The sequence below is a fragment of the Podarcis tiliguerta genome, assembly GCF_965153285.1.
Source record: "Podarcis tiliguerta genome assembly, chromosome: 3".
NCBI lineage: Eukaryota > Metazoa > Chordata > Lepidosauria > Squamata > Lacertidae > Podarcis > Podarcis tiliguerta.
In genome coordinates, this window is record NC_139536.1 from 60,730,448 (window position 1) to 60,752,590 (window position 22,143).

Sequence of the window (22,143 nt, forward strand, 5' to 3'; positions counted from 1 at the left end):
GTCCGTTCTTAACCTGAAACTGTTCTTAACCTCAGGTACCACTTTAGCTAATGGGGCCTCCTGCTGCTGCCGCGCTGCCGGAGCACGATTTCTGTTCTCTTCCTGAAGCAAAGTTCTTAACCCGAGGTACTATTTCTGGGTTAGCGGAGTCTGTAACCTGAAGCGTCTGTAACCCGAGGTACCACTGTACTGCCTAGAGAGTTAGATGTCACAATGCTACTTGCATGTTTGCACTCCATAACTGTGAAAGCATGTGATAATTTGCATGAGCGAAACAACCATCACAGAGCAATTGTCACAGCCAAACTTTTCATTACCTCAAGCACAATATTCTCTCCATGTGTACCACTGACGTGTTCAATTGTAAGCAATCGAGTGATAACTCTTCAAGTGATAACACACTGAGTGGTGTTTGTGAATTGGCTGTACACATGTGTGTGGATGAGTATAGTGTTGAGATGGCAAACTCCATCTCTGACCTATGCTTGCCCATGGTAAGGTCTGAAAAGATTCCTGCACGTACATGGAATATGCACAGCTCTGTTGATGGGGCTCTTTTCAGACCTTACAGCAAATGATCATAGGTTGCAGAGAGGGCGAGCCTTAAAATCTCAGGGCTGCACTGCAAGCAATCATTGTAGCAGTGAAGAAGGACTGAAATTGCCAGTGTGACAGAGCAGCTGTGCAGCAACAGCTTGAGGTTGTTGTGTTGCTCATCTTGGAACAGTGTGCAGAAGTGCCTTTATGGATTTAAAGAATACAGAGTGGGTAGGTGTAGCACACCAATAGTGAAACTAGGGGAAATACACTCAGAAGTTAATATAAAACTTGCATGAGAATTATTTTTCTCTGAAATAAATGTGATGCTGTATTTTACAGTAAATGGACCCATATTCGCACTTTCCTTCTAGATCCTCATTGATTCTTGAATGTTCTTTTCACTCTACTAGCTGTTCATTTCTTAAAACTATGTTGCTGGCACCCTTTCTGTTTTTCTGTATTGCAGACAAATGTCACCTGCACTCCAGCTATCTGGACTGATAACGAACTTTCACTAATTGTAAGAAACGTATGTCAGAAAAGATCCAAAACAACAGTGCAGAGTTGCTTTGTGCTTGTTGGTGCAGCACTTTGGTTTTTTGGATGTTGAGCGATGGGCCAAGCTTTTTGTAAGCTTCTGCGAAGATATTTAGGATAGTTTGGAGGTACACAACCCTGTTTAACACCTGATCCCACTGCGAATGGTTCACTTTGAAAGCCATTCTTATCTGCAATTGTTGCTGTCATATTATCATGGGGGAGCCGAAGGATGTTCACAAATTTATCTGGACAGCCAATTTTCAGAAGGACAGTCCACAGAGCATTACGATTTACAGTGTTGAAGGCCTTAGTCAGGTCAATAAATGCCATATACAGGGGTTGGTTTTGCTTCATTAATGGCTGTGTCAGGGGTTTCCACCCCCATCATTCTGCCCGGACACTGAAGTCCAGTGCTGAGGGCCTTCTGGCGGTTCCCTCGCTGCGAGAAGCCAAGTTACAGGGAACCAGGCAGAGGGCCTTCTCGGTAGTGGCACCCGCCCTGTGGAAAGCTCTCCCACCAGATGTCAAAGAGAAAAACAAATACCAGACTTTTAGAAGACGTCTGAAGGCAGCCCTGTTTAGGGAAGCTTTTAATGTTTAACAGACTATTGTATTTTAATATTTTGTTGGAAGCCGCCTAGAGTGGCTGGGGAAACCCAGCCAGATGGGCAGGGTATAAATAATAAATTGTTGTTGTTGTTGTTACCAAAGTGCTTTTGCACTCAGCATCTCCCTGCCTCCCAAATTCCATGCCAGAGCGAGAGCCAGGTACCAAGACGATCTGCGAATGAAGCTCACTCCCCCCCCCCCCCGGGCCCTGGGGGGAGCTTGCAAGGACAATTACCCTCAAATCATCCTTGTTTATATTTGCTAATGGTCTCCCCTGTTGTGGGAGCGGCATATATTAAGGCAGACAGGGAGCAGCATCCATTAAGGCAGTATGCTCTCTGCATTTTTCTTGAAGCTGTCGAGCAGTGAAAATCATGTCCACTGTCCCCCTACAAGGTCGAAAACCATTTATGGATTCAGGAAAAGTAGCCTTGGATATTGTTAGGAGATGGTTTGCTAAGATCATTGCAATAATTTTGCTGGCCGCAGCTGATAAAGAGATGTCTCAATAGTTTCCTCAATCCATTCTATCACCTTTTAAAGAGATTGATAATTTTGCCATCCCTAAAGTCTGCTGGGATCTCCTCTCCCAGATTTTTTCGATGAGCTTGTGAAGTTGTTGTGTAAGTTCAATTCCACCCACTTTGAAGACGTCGGCAGGTATCTCACCAGGCCCGCTGGCTTTGTTGTTTTTCCTTTGGTTAATAGCTGTACACAACTCTCCCAGATTTGGAGATATTGCAAACTCATCTCTATTTTTTGGGTGGAATTTGTAAGAGGACCTCAGGGCAGCTACAGGGGAGTTGCGGTTAAGGAGATGCTGGTAATGTTCTTTCCAGCGCAGTGCAATAGCTTATTTATCTTTTAAAAGTGTGGTACCGTCTGTTGAGCGTAGGAGGCATATGCCATGATTTATTGCCCCATAGATGGTCTTTGTGGCTTTAAAGAAACCCTGTGCATCATGAGTCTCGGCAAAGTGCTGGATCTCTTGCGCTTTTTTTATCCACCAGGTGCTCTTTAGTTCTCTGGTTCTTCTTTGAACCTCAGCCGTAGCATTGGCATAGGTTTTTGTCTTAGTGGCACAGTTTCTATTTCTTTACCAGATCTGAAAGGCCTTCCTTTTCTTGTCAATAATGCATTCAATCTCACTGTCATTCTTATCAAACCATTTCTTGGTGTTTGGTATCCAACTGCTTGTTCATAGGCTGCAATCATGGATGCTTTTAGCTTGGTCCAGTGTTCCTCAATGTTGTCAGGGAACTCCAAAAGCAGATGGTCCTTAAGAGCTGTTTGGAAGCAATCCTACTTAATAAGATCTTGAAGGGCTTGAGTGTTCATTTTGTGCCTTGGTTTCCTTCCTTGAAGCCTGCGTTGAGATATAATCTTGATAGCCATCGTGGAATGTATTAATCGGTGATCTGTCCAGCAGTCGTCAGCACTTTTCATATGGGCCTATTATACCTGCAGGTCTCAGGGCAGTTCACAGAATAAAATCAGAATATAAAACCACAAAATACATAATCAAAATAAAAACAACAACAACCCAATAACTACCTCCAACACATTTTAAAAGGCCATAGAGTGTCAATCAAATTTTCTCTGAAAAATCTTCTGAAGATATTCCCTAGTTAGCTAACTATTTCCTCTAGGTTAAAAAAAAAGAGGGGGTGGGTTGTTTATTTAATTAATGCTAAGTATTCATATCTTATGAATTTTATGCTAACTCTCCTTATCTCTTTTTGTTACTCCTATAATGATTTTACATTCTGGGTTATGTTGGTTTCTGTATCCGTCTTACTTTAATGTTTTATGACTACTTGTTTCCCATATGATTTGGGGTAGAAATTACCTCTTTCTTTTCCTAATCATGTTTTCACTTGTTCTCGCAAATGACTGCCAGGTTTATAATGAAGGCTGTGTGTGGCTGTGTGTGCGTGCATCTGTTCCTTTTCCTCATGGCCTAGTGTTGGGTTCTCCAGGTCTTTCTTTCTATGAAAAGTGGGCCATCTACTGTTAGTTTCAAGTATGGGCTTTAAATTGGTATTAGTACGGCAAGCACAGGGAAAGAATCAGATTGTGTATACATACACTAAACATGCAGCGTACATTATTAAAAGGAATGTGCTGAGCATATTTACTTTTTTTATATATTCCCGCCCCCCCCCGCCCCGTCTTTTGTTTTGAAGGAGAATTTAACACTTGCAAATTCAATAGACCCTATGACCTGCCTTTACTAACCTAAAAATATCCAGCTTAAAATAAAGATATTCTGGAAGGCTGTGCCCTAAATCTTCCAGAATGATGTAAAAACTCCTGTGAGAGCTGGCTTTCATTAAGCAAGATTCAGATGGGGAAAATTGGTTGTATTTAACTGTATTTTATATGCTAGTAGATATTGTATTCTATACTTACACTTGAGCACAGATCTATCTCTTATTTGCACTATGCATGTATGTATGTATCACCCTATGAGCAAACTTTGATAATGTAAGAATGGACTTCCCCATTGAAATCAATGTGGAAAGTATTCTAGTCATCTACTGGCTAGAAAAGATAGCTGGATTGGGATATATATTTGCTTTTGCTAATTTTCGCTGGGGAAGTGGCAGGATACAAATCAATCTATCTTCATTTCTATTTTTTAAAAAAACCTCTCATGGCATAGGGCACAAGAAGGTTTGCTTACAGCTTGATAAAAGTAGTTAATTTTCAATTTATAGCCATTTACCTAGCAGGTTCATCTGTTTCAACATGATTATCAAGTGATTGCTTTATAAACTGCATCCTAGAATTCTGCAATTTTGACTCGTCTACATCTACTGAGTCATATCTAGACCTATCTAGTGAACTGAGAAAAACATACCTAATAATGCCAGTGCTAACCAGCCAATGTCAATGTAGACATTCTGCCCTTTGCTCGTCATTATGAATCACCTACTTCTGATTTTTGAATTATTAACTGTAAAGGTGATGCCCAGGAAGGAACAGTCCGGCTAGTTTTTCTAATTTCTGTACTAGAGTGTCATAGCTTGGCTTCCGAGTACTTGTTTTGACTTGTATTGGATGTGGTCATGATCAGTGGAAAAAATGACAGTATTCCCCCACTCCCCGCTTGAAAATAATTCAAAGCCTCAGGGGTTTTGTGTGTGCCTGCATGCGTGTCTTAAATATAAAGCAAATGCATCTGTAAGGCTACCAACAACAACAAAAAGACTTTGTTTCAAGTGGAAAATATAAAATATTGAAGTACTTTTTAAATACATACAGCTGAAAAGTAAAAGGTAAAAAGGTAAAGGTACAGGACCCCTGGATGGTTAAGTCCAGTCGAAGGTGACTATGGGGTGCAGTGTTTATCTCACTTTAGGCCGAGGGAGCTGGCATTTGTCCACAAACAGCTTTCCAGGTCATGTGGTCAGCATGACTAAACCACTTCTGGTGCAACGGGACACCGTGACGAGTGCCAGAGCGCATGGAAATGCCCTTTACCTTCCTGCCATAGCGGTACCTATTTATCTACTTGCACTGATATGCTTTTGAACTGCTAGGTTGGCAGAAATTGGGACAGGACCACGTGAGCTCACCCCATTGCACAGATTTGAACCGCTGCCCTTCCAATCGGCCGCAAGACCAAGAGGCTCAGTGGTTTAGACCACAGCACCACCAGCGCACCATTAGCTGAACAGTAAATTTATATTCATTCACGTTTTCTCTAAGTGACTTATTGACTTCAAGATTACATAGTACAGTTATTCTGGCCTTGACTATCATTCAAAGAAATAATTATCACCTTTTGGGCTTGTAGCCTAACTAAAACCATGATCCAAAGAAAGGAAATAGCATGGAAGAGAATGCAATTTCTAGCTGAGATACTATTTTGCCTGGGCTACTCAATAGTTCTCACTGCCAAAGAAACAGACGACTATTCTGTTTAAAAAGAAGCTAGACTTTAGTAGGAGAAACTGCTGCAGCTACAACCATATATGCAATTCCAGCTGTGTGTACTTTCATGTATATTTGTCTCTTACTTGGGTTATGGCCATTGTGCTTTGACTTTATGAAATTAATTAGGTAGTCGATTGACATTCAGGGGTGTTGCTTCCAGGTGGATAAATGCAGCTAGTTGCTTATTTTGTGCTGTAACTGTATTTTTATATCTCTTGCTCTTATCTGTATTATGGTGGGTTTTATGCTTTCAGCTGTATTTCATGACTGTTGTAAAGCTATGAGAGTAGTCATTTCACCCCAAACACAGTCTAGAAATGTAACAAACAAATAATGCCAGGACCAGGCACCCTCAATGATATGGGGCATAAAGGAGACAAACTTATTACACCCTGAAGTTAATGGAAGTACTTCACAGAAAAGTGCCTCTGGGTTGCGTATGGGAGCTATTCATGCTGTGATTCATCATGGTTGTGTCATCTTTTTTAAAACTGCAGTTAAAGGGAAGAGATGGTGTTTTACTTCTTGCACGTAAGTGATCAGCCTAGCTGGTTGCACCTTTAAAAGTTTGCTCTCATTTTAAGAGCTCTTCCCTGTAAAAGAGAATGTGACTAGCACAGTAATCTCTTCAGATCGAGAATGAACTTTTGTAAGTGTGCCAACTTTATAGAAGCAAATGTGGCAAATGAAAAATCCCCTTTAACATTGTCACATCCTGGTGGGGGCTGCCAGCTGCTTCCAAGTTCCCATGCGTCTCACTGCTGGACTATTCACACCCTTATCAATGAATCAACGTTCTGTTCATTGAGCCTAAATGAGCAGAATTATGATGTGCATATTCGGCCAAAGCACCTGACCCTTGGGTGACTTGTCCATCACACACTACGTTTATTCAGGCATCTTATCTAAGAATGCAGGAGTCTCTGCCTTATATCAGATCAGACTATTTGTCCATTTATAGTCTAATAGTATACCCTGACTGGCAGTGACACTGCAGGGTCTCCAGATAGGCCTTCTGCCTCCCCGGATACCTGATATTTTTAAACAGTGTCCTGCCACCTATCAGGGATTGAATCTGTGGCTTCTGCATGCTAAACACTAAGTGATAGGGCCCTTGGTATTTTTCAGTGTCAAAAATAGTTTTGTTAAGGCACTTCCATACCTGGATGTTTATTTTGTTTTGCATAGTAAGGGGAAGTAGACCCAACAAGCTTTGGCCTACTTGCCAAATATTGGACACCACTAGCTTGGGTGGGCGGACCCTGTTCTGTGGTTTTACAATACTGAGTTGTAGGGTGCCTGCTGTCTCATGTAAGTAGGGTCATAATGATTATGCAGTGCATGTGTAAAGAGACATATAGAAATCTAGAGAGCAAGAAAATGGTGATTCGGACAATTGTTTTGGATGACAGGGTGTATTTGTGGGCATTTTGTGTGCTACTCAAATGCAGAGGCCATGGTGCATACTTTAATTGTTACACATTGGTTGACATCCTCTGATAAGAATTGCCCTATTTATATCAATATAGCTGAAGATACACTAAATATTGGCTATTGGGAGGCAGTCACTGCAACCTATTTTATAGTGACAAGTAACATAGAAAATATTGTAGTCAGCTTACACCAGAATAAATAATGTGGAAATTTGGAAATTACTTGGAAAACCACAGATCTTTTCTCACTTTCCCTTTTTGGTACAGCTACTTGCATCTCAGGGTTGGGAGACACTCCAGGAAAGCATTCAGTGCTATGCAGAGGTCCGGGTGCAGCCGTGGAGGAGAATGAGCTGAAATGAAAGCCACTCCTCCATGCACAAGCAGAAGTACTTTCACTTGTACTGCTAGAGCACCATTCGATCCAAACAGACCTGGCCCACAGATGAGGCAAGGCGAGGTCCCCGCCTTGAGCAGTGGAAGCCCCATCACCTCTGCTGGCAGCAGCAACGGTTTCCGGCAAGATCTTGCAAGGTCTTGCTGGAAGCCAATGTTGCTTCCAGCACTACACAGGCACCATCAACAACACAGGTAAGAGAGGTGTGACGGTGGCGCTGCAATGGGGGGACGGGACAGGGAGGTAGCAAATTCTGCCCCTGTGTCTGTACTCCAGGAAGTATAAGGCACCAGGATATTCAAACTGGCCACCAAGGCAATGGAGCCTGGGCTCTCCACTCCCTGCGCCCCAGGGACAACTTTTAGGCTGAAGCCTTAGTGGCAATGCTACTCATACGGTGGACAGAACCAGAACTGCATCTCTTCAGTCTAGCCATGACCATGTGCTCTGAGGGACTAACAGGGGCTGGCTGCTTATATATTACTCCTTACTCAGTTTGAGCAACTGCCAAACCTCCGAGGCTTCATTCCTGTCGCTGGTCGTCTAGTGCTCGTCTGTTCAACCTAGCACCCAACCACTAGCACATCTTCAGAGTACAGTAGTGCCCTGCAAGACGAATGCCTCGGAAGATGAAAAACTTGCAAGACGAAAGAGTTTTCCATTTTCTGAGGTGCTTTGCAAGATGGATTTCCCTATGGGCTTGCTTCGCAAGACGAAGCGCCTTTTTTAAAAAAAAACGCCAATCCATTCCTATGGGAATCCGTCAATACGCATTGCTGCTTCGCAAGACGAAAAAACTTGTAGAACGAAAAAACTCGCAGAACGAATTAATTTCGTTTTGCGGGGCACCACTGTATGTCTCTCTCTGCCCTGGCCTTTGTCTGCCTGATCCAGTGGCTGATCAGTGGCCTGTCTATGATCACACCTGTGTCCCATTTGATTCAACCCTGTCTTGCCAAAATCAGACCCCCTGACACAAAGGTAGGTCTCGTTTGAAACAGTGGAGCATTAGCATTTAACTATGTGTACATATTTTCAATAGAACCCATCCTAAGCACACCTACTCTTCTCTGGGTTTTATAATTCACATGGCATCCTCAGCGAATGTTTCCCTTTAGAGCATTTCATATGTGGATGAGCTCCAGTGTTAACAGAGAGCTTCACAAACTTTTGATCACCCAAGGCTGGGTTAAAGTTGGAGGCAATTGTTACTCTACACTTCCTGTGTTCCCCAGCAATCTTTTTCACCCTTGATAATAGTGGGGGTCAGGTACAAAGTTGGAAGGTGGCGAAAAAAATTGCCACCCTCTTGTGTGAATGGAAGACTATATTGGGACCCGAGGTATATAGTGGTGGATGCAAATTTAATTTTTCAAGGTACACTTCAGCCCCACTTGTGGCATATTTGTGTGCCCTGGCACAAAGCTAAGAAATTATCTGCTTGATAGTAACTACCACCTGCCTCTGGTGTTAAATCACTGAGATGGATGGTGAATAATTTGGACTCTGTAAATGTCAAGAAAACATGCACCCACAAGCTCTGAAAGGAAGGTTGGAGGAGCGTAATGCGACGCCTTCCTTCAGTTGCCGCTTTCTTCTTAAATTCTTCTACACTGCTTCGTTGTTGATTTGGGATGAGTTGGTAGTCTCCTTGACCCCTCCTGCTAATTCTTTGCTTTCCTCCTCCCCACAGAGTTAAGTGACTTCTCAAATAGTCTCCCTTTTATCATGATGTTTGCAAATGCCTCATCTCCCCCTTTCACTCTCCTCCATCTGCTTAAATGTTGGTCCTTACATCAAAAGCATAATAGCTTTCACTTGTCTACCAGGCCTCTCCTATTTTGGGAGCTGATCTGGAAGTCAGATAGAACCACCAAGCAGGCACAATCTTGCTTTCAATAGCTGTCTGCTCATCTCTTTAAGCCTCTGCAGTCGCTTGAGGAAACTGAAGGCTGCTTTTCATATGTTAAGAAGAAATCATATCTTGCCATACAGTCTTTGAAATCCCAGTCTACAAAGAACTGTCCATTTTGTGCTGACATTGGCCTGGAATTCCCCTATCAAACACATGTGCTTAACTTTCTCACTGACACACACATCTGGCAAGTGCAACCTAGAAAAGCAGCCTATTTCATTCTGAACATGGCTGTTCTCCATCTTGCTCACAGAATAACACCCACCTGGTTCCTATTGAAGCAAAGAACAGAAATGGCCTTGCCCCACCCCACCCCTCGCTTTTTGGCATATTAAGCTGGCAGAGCTCTTAAATTCCCAGGAGCCTTTATTCTATACCATCAGATTTTCTGTCTTCGCTGCACTTTCTAATACCCTGGGGGCCATCCTGTGTTTTATTTACAATTTCCTTTCAGTGTTTAAAGGATTATATGATCTTTTGCTAGTCTGAGACAGCAGCAGGCTGTTGAGAAGCAGTAAATGGTTTCATTTTCTTGGGAGGAACTTCGTATTGGGACATGTAATATATTGGCCACTATGAAATAGGTTGTATTATATTACTACTAATTCTCAGTTGAACATTATCTCAGAAAGCAGCTCACAGCAATTAAAATGCTGCTGGAAGCAGAAGAATCAAGGAAGGAGCTGGGGGGGGCAGGGCTCCCCAAAATTTCCAATGAAAGGGCCAGCACCCCTAAAGTTGGTGGACATTGGTTGCCATTCAAATGGTGTGTGTTTGTGCATGCGTGCTATGTCACGTGATTATGTGGGGCAGGGCTTACCTGGGTCCCCAATATTTTATTCAAGTTGGCACCCCTTGCTGGAAGAAAGTGGTTCTCAGCTGGAGCCGAGTCCCGACATTGAGGACTTGCTTGCTGTAGCCTTAGCTGACGAGACTGAAAAAGATTCACTGCCAGGATCCTATGACAATAAACACCAGCAGAAACTCCTGAAGAGGGGAAGAAAAACTCCAGGGCAACCGCCGGGGGGGGGGGGGAATGTGCCACATGGTCTGTTTCAAGGAATCAATTCTCATAACACGTTTATTTAAAAGAGCCTATGTTCAATTTGTTGACTTCTCTCAGATCAAGTTCTGAGGCCTGAGGAACTGGCTGTCCACAAAAACAGGTGCACGATCCAAATCAGGCAGGAGGTCAAGTTCCAGGGCAGCAAATGAGGTTCTCAAAGCAGCCCAAGGCAGGTGCGTGTTCAAGGTCAGGAAAAAGGTCAAGCTCCAAGGCAGCAACAGAGAGTCAATCAGGCCAGAAGCACGTTCAAAGACAGGTAGTGGTCACCATGATCAAAAGGAGCAATCAGGAGAACACAGCAGGAACTAGGCAGAGTCCCCACATTGAGTTGCTAAGGCTGAGGAACGAGCCCAGACTCTTCTAGGAGCTGTTGCCCCTTGAACCAGCCAACTGGAGGCTCAGGCAGGCTGGTACTGCAGCCTAGATGGTATCATTCAAGCTCAGTCTACCAGGTTTGTCATAGAAACAATGCAGGTGGCATAGGTGGTAGAGCACCAGTGTCTTGCTGCTGTGAACACCCTCACCCCAGTACCTTACACATGAGCTACAGACTGAAAGAAATAGGTACGCTCAGATGTTCATTTTGTATGCTTCTTCTTCATAGAGAAGACTTACTTTGAAAGTAAGATGGGGAACCTGTGGCCCTCCAGATGTTGTTGGATTAAAATTCCCATCATCCTGGGCCAATGGCCATGTTAGCTGGGGCTGATGGGAGATGGGGCACAACAACATCTGGAGGGCCACAAGACCATCACCTGTGCCATATGCCCTAGAGATCATTCCCCATTTTTCCAACCAAGAGCATGTGTTAGGATGATAAAGGTAGCAGAACTTGGACCGTGCAGTCATTCCCCCCAGCTTTCTCTCTGCCAAAAAGTTCATGTAAAGTACTAGAGAACTTTTCAATCTGTATGAACATTGCTCAACACCTTTTCCCTACAACAGATGTCATGCTGGTATGTGGCTGCATAATGTTAGAGGTTCTTTTTGTTAAATATCACACAGTCAACACACTGATTTATGTCAAGGAACATCAACAGGGGGAAGTGATACCTCGTTCTCCTCATACTGAAAAAGTGAAACCTGTAAGACAGACTTGAATCCAGGCAGGCAGTGGGAGGGATTGCAATTGCGGACGATATCAGTGCTTAGGAAGTCACACTTTCCCCTTATAGTTGAATAATATATAATAAAAGCATTAAAAAAAGTTACAGCTGCCTACGGATTAAAGGTTTACTAAATATCTAATAGAAGAAGGCAAGAGACAATGATAAGGATATACATTGTTCTATAATCACCACTATTTTGTGTACATTCTAAAAATTAATAAAAAATGCTTTGTTCTATTTGGAATTTATTTTAATAAACTTATCGCTTGCGCAATAGATGCCCCAGACAGATCACATCTTTTGTCTTCGCGTGGTACAAGAAAGATATCTGTTTAAGGTATAAAGATGGTGCTGTCTCTGCACTGGGATTTGGAATAAAATGCTCCAAGATTTTTTTGTTTCGACAGTCAAAATACTAAGCTGGATCTTTGTTCTGCTTCCAAGTGTGGTTGGTTTTATATTCCTGTTTTTGTACTCTGATCTTATGGCGCTACCAGACTACTGCTCTTGTTTCTCAGGTCTTAGATTAATGCCTTTTGTTCTCCATCCTACTGGATGCCCAAACTGCCCAGAATCACTAAAGGCCTGAAGTCTTTCTTTTCTGAACAAGAAGCCCCAAGCGCTTTAGCCTTTTGCTGTACAAAAGAGACTCTAACCTCTGTAATATTTTAGTAGCTCAGGTCCTTTCTGAACCTACTTTGAGCAACCTTGACCCAACCATTATTTCATAAACGAAAAAGAATGAGTTTATCAGCTTTGTGCATTCTAGCTTACTATCTGAATCGTGGCACACCAACAAGCAAGCTGAACAAAAGTGGAAAGAAAGCCTGTGTCAAGAGTATAGTTTGGTGGGTGTGGTAATTGTTAAGAATATCAACAAAAATGTCACATTTGAGAGGCAGACAATAAATCACAGACTGAGGCCAGCAGAAAAGAATCGGAAAGAGGTGGAAGCAATTTTCAGTGTTTGTCTAAACGCAAAACAGTCTAATCATGTTAAGACCTGAACTAGTGGGAAACTACAGTTTTGTGGTGTTAGGACTTTTTTTTAATTGTTACACAGTAACAAAAAGGAGGGCTTTGCGGTTTTGGGGCATTTTTTGTATTTTGTTTTTAAAAGGGAAAGTGTTCCAAAGTGTTCCAGCAAGTTTTGGTACAGGAAGCAAATTCTATGCCAAATTAGCACTAATATCTAGATTTTACAGGTGTGCTTTCTCCCTTTCCCTGCCTCTTGAGCTGGGAAATCCCCTTTATATTGTTTTTATAGAAAATAAAATAAAATCTAGTATTGTCTTTTCCCTTGCTTATTGCCCCAGAAGTGAAGATGAGTCTCCACAGAATTTAGACAATATTAACTGGGTCAACCTAATTTGGGTTTTGCAGTCTAGCGTGCTACTAGTAGAGAAACCATGTCCAAACATTCAGAGCTATCCACAAGTAGCCACAGCCCTGGCCAGCTTGAACCAAGTTGCAATGGGCATCCTTTTCACAATCATTGCCCTGCCCCCCAGTTCAAAGTGCCAATGACATACATGCTTTGTATATTTATGTTCATCAATTTCCTCTATGATCATGGAATCATGGAATTGTAGAATTGGAAGGGACCCCAAGGATCATCTAGTCCAACCCCCTGTAATGCGGCTGTCCCTTACGGGGATCGAACCTGCAACCTTGGTGTTATCAGCACTAAACTCTAACCAACTGAGCTATTCAGGCACAGATATTTTGCTTCCACATTTGCAGTTCTTTAACGGTCATTTCTTTTGTGACCTAGATTGTTCATTTCACATGAACTTTAAATTCCTGATTCTGACATTTGAAGGCATTCTCTCTCCCTCATAGTTAGAAACATTGCACAAATCCAAATGGTGCAGCTCAAACGCTGAAATCCTCTAAACGTATGCTTGTGGCTATACCCAGGAGTACTAGTACATGACTATAAAGTCCATGCCTCCACCATCTAAGGACAAGTCAGCAATGCTGCCCCTCTATCAACCCTTCATCCTTTGACATCTGTCTACAGATAGAGAATTTCACTGTCCATCACAAAGCTGATATCATCTGTCTTGAGGAAACACATGGTGGTTGTTTTCCTTTCAGGCAAGCTGAAGATAAGTAGCTACGATACAGAAGTTGCTACATGAAACACTGCGGCAAAACTATGTATTGATGTCTTGAAGGATCTTTTTCTTATTGGCCTTCATTGTTGTTTAGTCGTGTCCAACTCTTCGTGACCCCATGGACCAGAGCACGCCAGACACTCCTGTCTTCCACTGCCTCCCGCAGTTTGGTCAAACTCATGCTGGTAGCTTCGAGAACACTGTCCAACCATCTAGTCCTCTGTCGTCCCCTTCTCCTTGTACCCTCCATCTTTCCCAACATCAGGGTCTTTTCCAGGGAGTCTTCTCTTCTCATGAGGTGGCCAAAGTATTGGAGCCTCAGCTTCACGATCTGTCTTTCCAGTGAGCACTCAGGGCTGATTTCCTTAAGAATGGAGAGGTTTGATCTTCTTGCAGTCCATGGGACTCTCAAGAGTCTCCTCCAGCACCATAATTCAAAAGCATCAATTCTTCGGCAATCAGCCTTCTTTATGGTCCAGCTCTCACTTCCATACATCACGACTGGGAAAACCATAGCTTTTACTATACGGACCTTGATCGGCAAGGTGATGTCTCTGCTTTTTATAAATGTTGGGTAAATTGGCTTTGCCGATGTTTTTTCACCCTTCTAACTAGTGGTTGAATTTTGAAGTGGTCCATTTTTTCCCCAGCTTCCCATAGATTTATGGTATGGACAACATAGATTGAGTGCCATATTTCTCCACATTTCATGGGCACAGGGTGAGGGGGACTGCTTGGTTCTCAGCAACAAATGTCCAATAACAAGTAATCCCTTTCTTATGATTTCAACTAACTTTCCTTAGTTGGAAAATATACAAATTACTTTAGGCGCACCCTAGAAACTTTAATTTCCCTTGCTATTGCATCATTAAGCTTAGCTCTTCAACAACAGATTTTTTTTTGCCCTCAACTGCTCAAGGGCTCCTCCAAATGACCTGTTTATTGAGCATTCATTCCATAGGAGCCAACTCCTAGGGGCCAAGTGGTCTTTGTCCCCCCCCCCCATAAAATATTTGATGGGTTGCCCCCCCCCCCAATTGCCATTTAAATGGTGCCTATGCACCATGTCATGTGATTGATTATGCAGGACAGGGCTTACTCCCCCCCCCATATTTTATTGAAGTTGGCACCCCTGATTCATTCTGATTTGTTTTCAGGGCTGTTATAAGACAACGAGCACTGTTTCTGATTTGCTTGTAGGGTATTAACCAATATTCCTGTTAATCATTCATTCATCTCACGCTTTTCTATGCATTTCCCCATCACTTCCCAATCAAGAAAAATTCCACTTTTTGAGAAAATGAATTTGTTGCATTAGGGTGGCAGATCACATGAATCTACTTTTATCACACAAACCTACTGAATCCCTCCTACAAAATACTGACAAACTGAAGGCACCCCAAATCAAAGGTAACTCTAATCCAAAGAAGGAATGTGTATACCCCCCCCTCCCCCGGGGAATTAAGCTCATAGAAGGTGAAGCTACAGAACCTCCAAATTATTCTTTATCTTCTCAAATTTAAAAAGCAGTTTATGAACATCTTTTAAAAGCAGGATGCTACTTGTATTTGCAAATTATGATCCCAACATCTTTCTGTCTGCTTTTTATACAGTGGAAGAAAAGGGGGTGGTTGTTTATCTTCTGCTGAACGTTTTAAAGTTTTAATAAATCTGATAATTCCACGCCTTCTTTTAAGCCATCCCCTATGAAAGAACTTAATGTATTTCTTTAAATTGGGGTTTAATTATTATTTTTACTCATAACCATCAGGTAAATGATTAAACATGAAATGGCAAAATGAACAACTAGAACACGCCTAGGGCAACGAACAGAATTTTAACATGTTGCATTTTAATTTCCATCTGTCAGTGACTGTCAGTGATGAATGAAGCAACAGGTATAAGTATCATATTAATATTATAATGCGATTAGTTAATGATGGCCAATTGATTCAGTGAGGATTTGCAAAGGGTGGATTCATACATACAGTCCATCAACCCATGGAACCGATATTGCTCTATGAAGTACTTCCTACCATATGTACAGGTACACTTCTGAATGGTCAGTATGCACCTTTTTTCTATACCATGCATATAGAAGCACAAAATGGGCCATGCTGGATCAGGTCCAGTCAATTACCACCCATGCTGCTACTCCACAACTGCCCCTTATTCTAGACATCCCCAAAGCCTTCCTGGTTAGTTATCATTGATGGACTAATGCTCTGTGAATTATTCTAATCCCCTTTTAAAGCCATCTAAGCCAGCAAACATGACCACATTTGTGGCAGCATTTTCATAAAGTAATTGTGCATTAATGTGAAGAAGTCCTATGTTTTGTCTGCCCTGACTCTCCAGCTAATAAACTTCACTGGATGATCCAGGTTTTGGTCTTGTATGAGAGGAGAATATGAGATATGGCAGAAAGAGAAGCAGTTTCAATTTGGAAGATGAGCCCAGATTTTTAATTAACTTTTCCTCATAGCCAGAATTCTGTGATCATTTTGTTACTGATGTAGATATAGTGGCCTGGTGACAATCCAGTGCCTAATTTCGAAAGTGACAGATGCCATGGCTTAATGCTGTCTATGCCCGGAAAGCCTTAGCACTGATCTCAGGTGTGCTCACTGTCATACCAATGAGAGAACGGTGAGAATCTGCACATGCTCAGAGGCATTTTCTACTTACTGCTTCACATGTTCCATACTGCACCTTGAGAAGCTTAGCTGGCAGAGAAAGCAATCAGTCAACATCCATAATTTTTCAGTGGCCAATTTCTTCCTTCTGTGGTTCAAACTCTATCTCTTCATCAAGCATGAAGACTGCGTGAGAGATGACCTGATTCTCTTCATAATCAGACTATACAATGAACGCTGAATGAAAAATAATCACGTCATCTCACAGGAGCCAACTAAAATCATAGAATCGTAGAGCTGGAAGGAACCCCAAGGGTCATCTAGTCCAACCCCCTGCAATGCAGGAATCCCTGACAGATGGCTATCCAACCACTGTTTAGAAACTTCCAATGAAGGAGAATCCACCCCCTTCTGAGGCAGTCCATTCCACTGTTCAATAGCTCTTACTGCCAGAAATCTCTTCCTAATGCTTGGAATTTCTTTTATTGCGAATTGGATCTATTAAATGGATTTTAACACATACATCTGCCTCTTACTGAAACCACACTTCGAATTACTTGGTAATGTACAATCTTAGTTTATAATTTATTTCTCAATGGAAAGTTGAAAGTCAGTCAAAGTTGATCCAGGGCACAATCTAGCCAAAGCTCAACACTTTTATGTCCTATTGGAAATAAATTTGCTTCACTTCTGTGAAAAGCAGTAGGACTTTGAGGCTCCAATTCTGTATACACTCTTACAGGGAGTAAGGCACATTGCTTTCAGTGGGGCACACATCTAAACACATCTAAGATTCTGCTCTGAAGCACTTTGACTGGATTGTGCCCTTTGTGTTTATAGATAGCACATTAGAGATATCTTCAGAAAAAAATACTTTCCTTTTTTCCCTTTTATCTGATGAAAACTGCACTTGCTTCGGATGGAACAATGATCTTAATCTCATCACCATTCACTTCAACTCCCACATCTTTTGAAACTGTATCTCTGGAAGTTTCTTTCACAGTAAATTAACTGCATTTAGACATTCATGCTTCCTGTCCTCTAGTTCAGGCCTTAGTTATCTGAACCAACATTCTTGATTACCACACTATTATCTGAACGCTATTTTCATAGCTTAGGGGTAGATGATTCGCTCTGCATGCAGAAGGTCCTTGGAATTCCCAATTCAAGGGATTGCCCATTGGTCACAGGCATAGGCACCAAATCCTAGGGGCCAGGTCCCTTCACTCCCCTCCCCCCATAAAATATTTGAGAGAGCCAACCCCTCCCCCCAAGTTGATGAGCACTGCTGCCTTCTTTCTTTGCCATGTTTGGACTTCGTTTTCCAGCAAGCCCTGTAACGAACTTGTAAAAGGGTTGTTGGATGAAAAGAGAGCTGGGATTGGGCAAAAACCTCCAAAAATGTTCCTTATGGGGCTTGCGATTGAAGCTAGAAGGGGCATCTGGACAGGGGGGCTGGGGAATGACCAGAGGAAATCCAGGCACCTCAGCATTCCAAACAAGAGGAGGAAACTGAGATTTGTGTTCTCTGGCTACTTCTGCAAAGTTTGTATGTGTGTGTGGTGCACAGTCTGTGTTGCTACATGTACTTCCAAGAGACATTCTTCAGAGCTTCACTATTTAATTTTAAGTTTCTTTTCTGCTGTCCCTTCCTCCTCCCTGCCTCCCACCCATATAACCATCTTTGTCTGCTCCCCCCTCCGATTTTCTTCAAGGTGGTGACCCTGGTCCCAGGGCTACTGGACCAATAAGGTGACTCAGTACAAGGCAGGTTCACATGTAAAACTTAAATCAGGGGTGAGGAATCAATGCCTGTCCGATGTTGCTGGACTACAGCTCGCATAATACCTGACCATTGGCCATGCTGAGGCTGATAGGAACTGGAGTCCAACAACATCTGGAAGATCCGAGGATCCCCATTCTTGACTTAAGCAGTTCTTCCTTTATTCCTGTCCGGAATTATATATGTGGTATTTTTGTCGTTCCTTTTAGCAAGTTGTAAAAGGAAAGAAGCATTGCTCTTCTGGTTTACATAATAGGATCTTTTTTGTTTTCTGAAAAACCCCACTCCTACTAATTAGACAGCACTTTATATGTTATTGACATTATATTCCACAGTAAATTGTACTGACATATATTTGGCCTACAGTCAGAGGATGTCATCAAACGCCCATGGAAAGAAAGACGTGCTCATTGATTTATGTTCTTTCCATCATGGCCTAAACTGTCATCTCTACAAACCTGATTTGTGTGGTTTCTTTCTTTTCTTTTTCTTTTGTGAATTGTGTTATCAGTGACTGTATCAAAAGCAAAGCACGGGTCAACCATCTGAAAGTTAGAGGATAGTATCGTCACCAGCATCTTTCCATTCCTGTGTGGGGAAGCCTGCACTGGACCCTCTCCAGGGTGGGCAGGCTGATTGGCTTTCCTCATACATCACATGCATTCCCTGATGTTCAGCATTCTCTTATGCTGCTCCCGCTACCTGCCCATAGAGATGGAAACAACAGCAATGCTGCCATGGAGTCCCTGTGTGAGAGGTAGGCACTGCTTCCCACTACTGGAGGAGAAGAGTGTTAGGGCAAGACAGCCGAGGCATGACAAGGGGTGGGAGCAGGGGAGACCTGGGAAACAATCACAAGTCAGTGAAACCTTACAGTATGCCTTCCTTGTGCCCTCATTGACTTATCTGCATAGGGAGTTCTGTCTTGCCCTCTCTCCACATTTGTGGGGGTGAAATGTGGCTTATGAGCATGTGAGTGTGACTACCTCACCAGTGTGTGAAATTCACTTTTTCCAACTGTTCGGAGGAAGAGTATTAGAACCATAAAGTTTGGACAAGATCCAGGCCACATTCACACCATAAAGTGCTATGATACCACTTCAAACATTCATGGCTTCCTAACCAAAATTCTGGGAGTTGTTTCCCTCCCAGAGCTACGATTTTCAAAGGTTCCTATGGAGAGAGATTGACTGTTCTGCCCTCCTGTGGTTTCCAGCAACTGGTCTTCCGAAACACTACTGCAACCAACAGTGGATATTCTTTTGCTGTGGCCCAAACGCTTTCTGAAACGATCTACCAGAAAAGTGCCTTCTTTTATTCCCTTGTTCAAAAAGTGTTTCACTGAGTTATTTTTATACAGCAATGCTGACAGCGAAGACGGGATGGGGAAGAAGAGGTCAGCCAGAAGAGTTGGCTTTTCAGGTCTGCAGGTGTGGGATGAGAGTGGGTGAAACCAGGAGGTAGGGGATTTGATGAACGCCCAAACTCATTCATAGCTTGGGGGTAATAAGGAGCAGAAGGGCTTGTGTCTGAATGAAAAAACAAACCAAAAGCCTGGAGGTTTTTTAAAAAAAAACCAGAAACAAAACAAAAGGATGTTTTATGTAATTGCAGGTATCATATGTTTCAATGAATTATAGCTTCATTAGGAAATCTTCCTCTTTGGTCAATAATATCTTTTGTGATGCTGCCTGACAGAGGGAAATACACGCCTCTCTGCCCAAAGGTATTGTGTGCATAGGAGTATTAGGACGATGGAGATAGTGCCATTAACTTTGCCAAAATTAATGGAGGAGGAAGGGAACCTGGCTGAAGGAAGGAGAGGGATGGTGGCTTACGGTAAAATGTTCAAACTGTCAAATTCCTCCTGAAACAAATTAGCTGATTATAATCTTGTTGACATTTGGAGACCATCCAGGATTTCTTTTATCCCCCCATAAAGAATGACTTTTTTATTGTAGGAAACACAACTTTCCTTCCTAGCATCAGTTTTATACGCCTGACCCTTCAGGGCCAGATTATTAGGTATGGGAGCCTTATGCAGAACCCTGATCTGAATCACCCTCTGCTCTCGCAGTACATGAGAAGAAGCTACATCCTTCTCTTTGCTAGCATTCACAAGTAGTTGCAGCCGTGCAAACATAATCCCATGAGTCTGTTCCTCCTGCTGGCTAGTCAGCAATTTCTAAAGTTTTTCAGTCTCGGGAAGCATGCCCACTACAATCTCAGAACATGTTGACTTAAAAAACTGTTTTCAAAACATTTGGTGACATACAGAAGTCCAGTTCAGGAAGCGTAATGAATACACTCTTCATACCAGGATTTCAAAAATGCTAACGTTGGCATATTTAAACTGTTTCATAAAGGGCGGAAACCAGGAGGTAATAATGAATGTTCATTCATGATTTATATGCCGCTTTCCCACAAAAAAATCATGCTCTAAGGAGCTCACAACGAAGAAACAGGGACGTATTTCAAACAAACACTGCAAAAACAATCTAATAATAACATAGCAAAAATTTCATAACAACATAGCAAAAGAAAAATATAAAACATACCAAACAAACAATTCAAATACTATAAATATAGCAAGACTACTTAAATAACATGTGGGATCCAATAGCAAAAATAACAAAGGAGACTCAGTTTCACCTTAGTCTTAGAAACTCACTCTGGGACCTTAGGGCAGAGGTCAGGCAATAAATAAATGAATAAAAATAATAGCCTGGAGACTGACATGGGGATCATAACAGAAACTGCCTGGAGTGATGTAAGAAGCCTTTTCCCCACCCCACCCTACCCCCCAAAATATGAAAATCTTGGAAAATAAAATCTTAAAGGTTACAATAAACCCTTATTAATTTCCAGGGCACTTCGATGAGAAAATCTATGTCACTATGGGAACTTGCTCTTGGCAAATATGGTAAAATGTTTAATTAAACTTAGCAAAGATATTTTTAGAGCAAGACCAAGACAGACAGAGAAGGAAGAACAAGAGTGACAGAATCTTGGCAGATCAACAAAAGGAAAGAACACAAAAAGAAAAGGATTAGTGAAAATAAAGATCAAGCGAAGATCAAAAACTTTTATTGGCTAAATTCCAGAAAGCATTTCCTACATTTTATAAGCAACTCTATTCTTAACTGTTTAGAACAGAGGAACTAGTTGATCTTCACCTAAAGGAATACTGACCACCCTCTGTGTTGGTGAACAGAGGCCCTTATAGACACCAAACGAATACAGAACGTAGTACAGTTGTCAACTGACTAAAGTGTCATGTCCTGATATATTATATACTGAAGAAAAGTCTCATACAGAATGTGCTGGTCTGTTTGACTAACATGGTAGATGTCATTTATTTTGTTTGCTTTATAGCACTGGCTTTCAAGCTTTGTGCCCTCAATTAATTCTTCTTCAATTTGCCTGCTGAGGAAGGCTTGTGAGTTGCAGAGAATGCTGGGGCATGCTCTATATCACATTATCACTTTGTGCCGGCCAGTCCCATTAGACTTTGCCATTGCCTCACATAAGCTTGGTAAACCACAGAACAAACCCAACACTGCCCTACGGTAAATACTGCACAGGAAAAGCAACAATGTTGGATGTTGATGATCTTTGTATGTACAGGTCCTTGTATAAACAGTGAAGACAAAAATGAGCTCTTCATTTGAGGGATAAGACATTTTATATTATATGGAATAGGTGCATAGCCAGATTAACCAGTGATAGCATTACTGCATTTGTTGTTGTTGTTTAGTCATTTAGTCGTGTCCGACTCTTCGTGACCCCATGGACCAGAGCACGCCAGGCACTCCTGTTTTCCACTGCCTCCCAGTTTGGTCAGGGCTGATTTCCTTAAGAATGGATAGGTTTGATCTTCTTGCAGTCCATGGGACTCTCAAGAGTCTCCTCCAGCACCATACTTTTAACATACTTTTGAGACGCTTCACTGAAGAAATTTGCAAAATTTAAGCTGTTCATAATATTACTCAACTACACTGGAAAGACAGATCCTGAAGCTGAGGTTCCAATACTTTGGCCACCTCATAAGAG

The 22,143-nt window shown here is 42.1% G+C and overlaps 1 long non-coding RNA gene across 1 annotated transcript; it reads right to left on the reverse strand.

Annotated features, from left to right (window-relative positions):
- Window positions 1-1,629: 1,629 nt before the first annotated feature.
- On the reverse strand, window positions 1,630-7,544 carry LOC310675080. Its single transcript, XR_014509929.1, has 2 exons — window positions 7,288-7,544; window positions 1,630-3,150 (listed from the first exon to the last, which is right to left on the reverse strand). It is a non-coding gene; the product is annotated as an uncharacterized lncRNA (long non-coding RNA).
- Window positions 7,545-22,143: the final 14,599 nt, after the last annotated feature.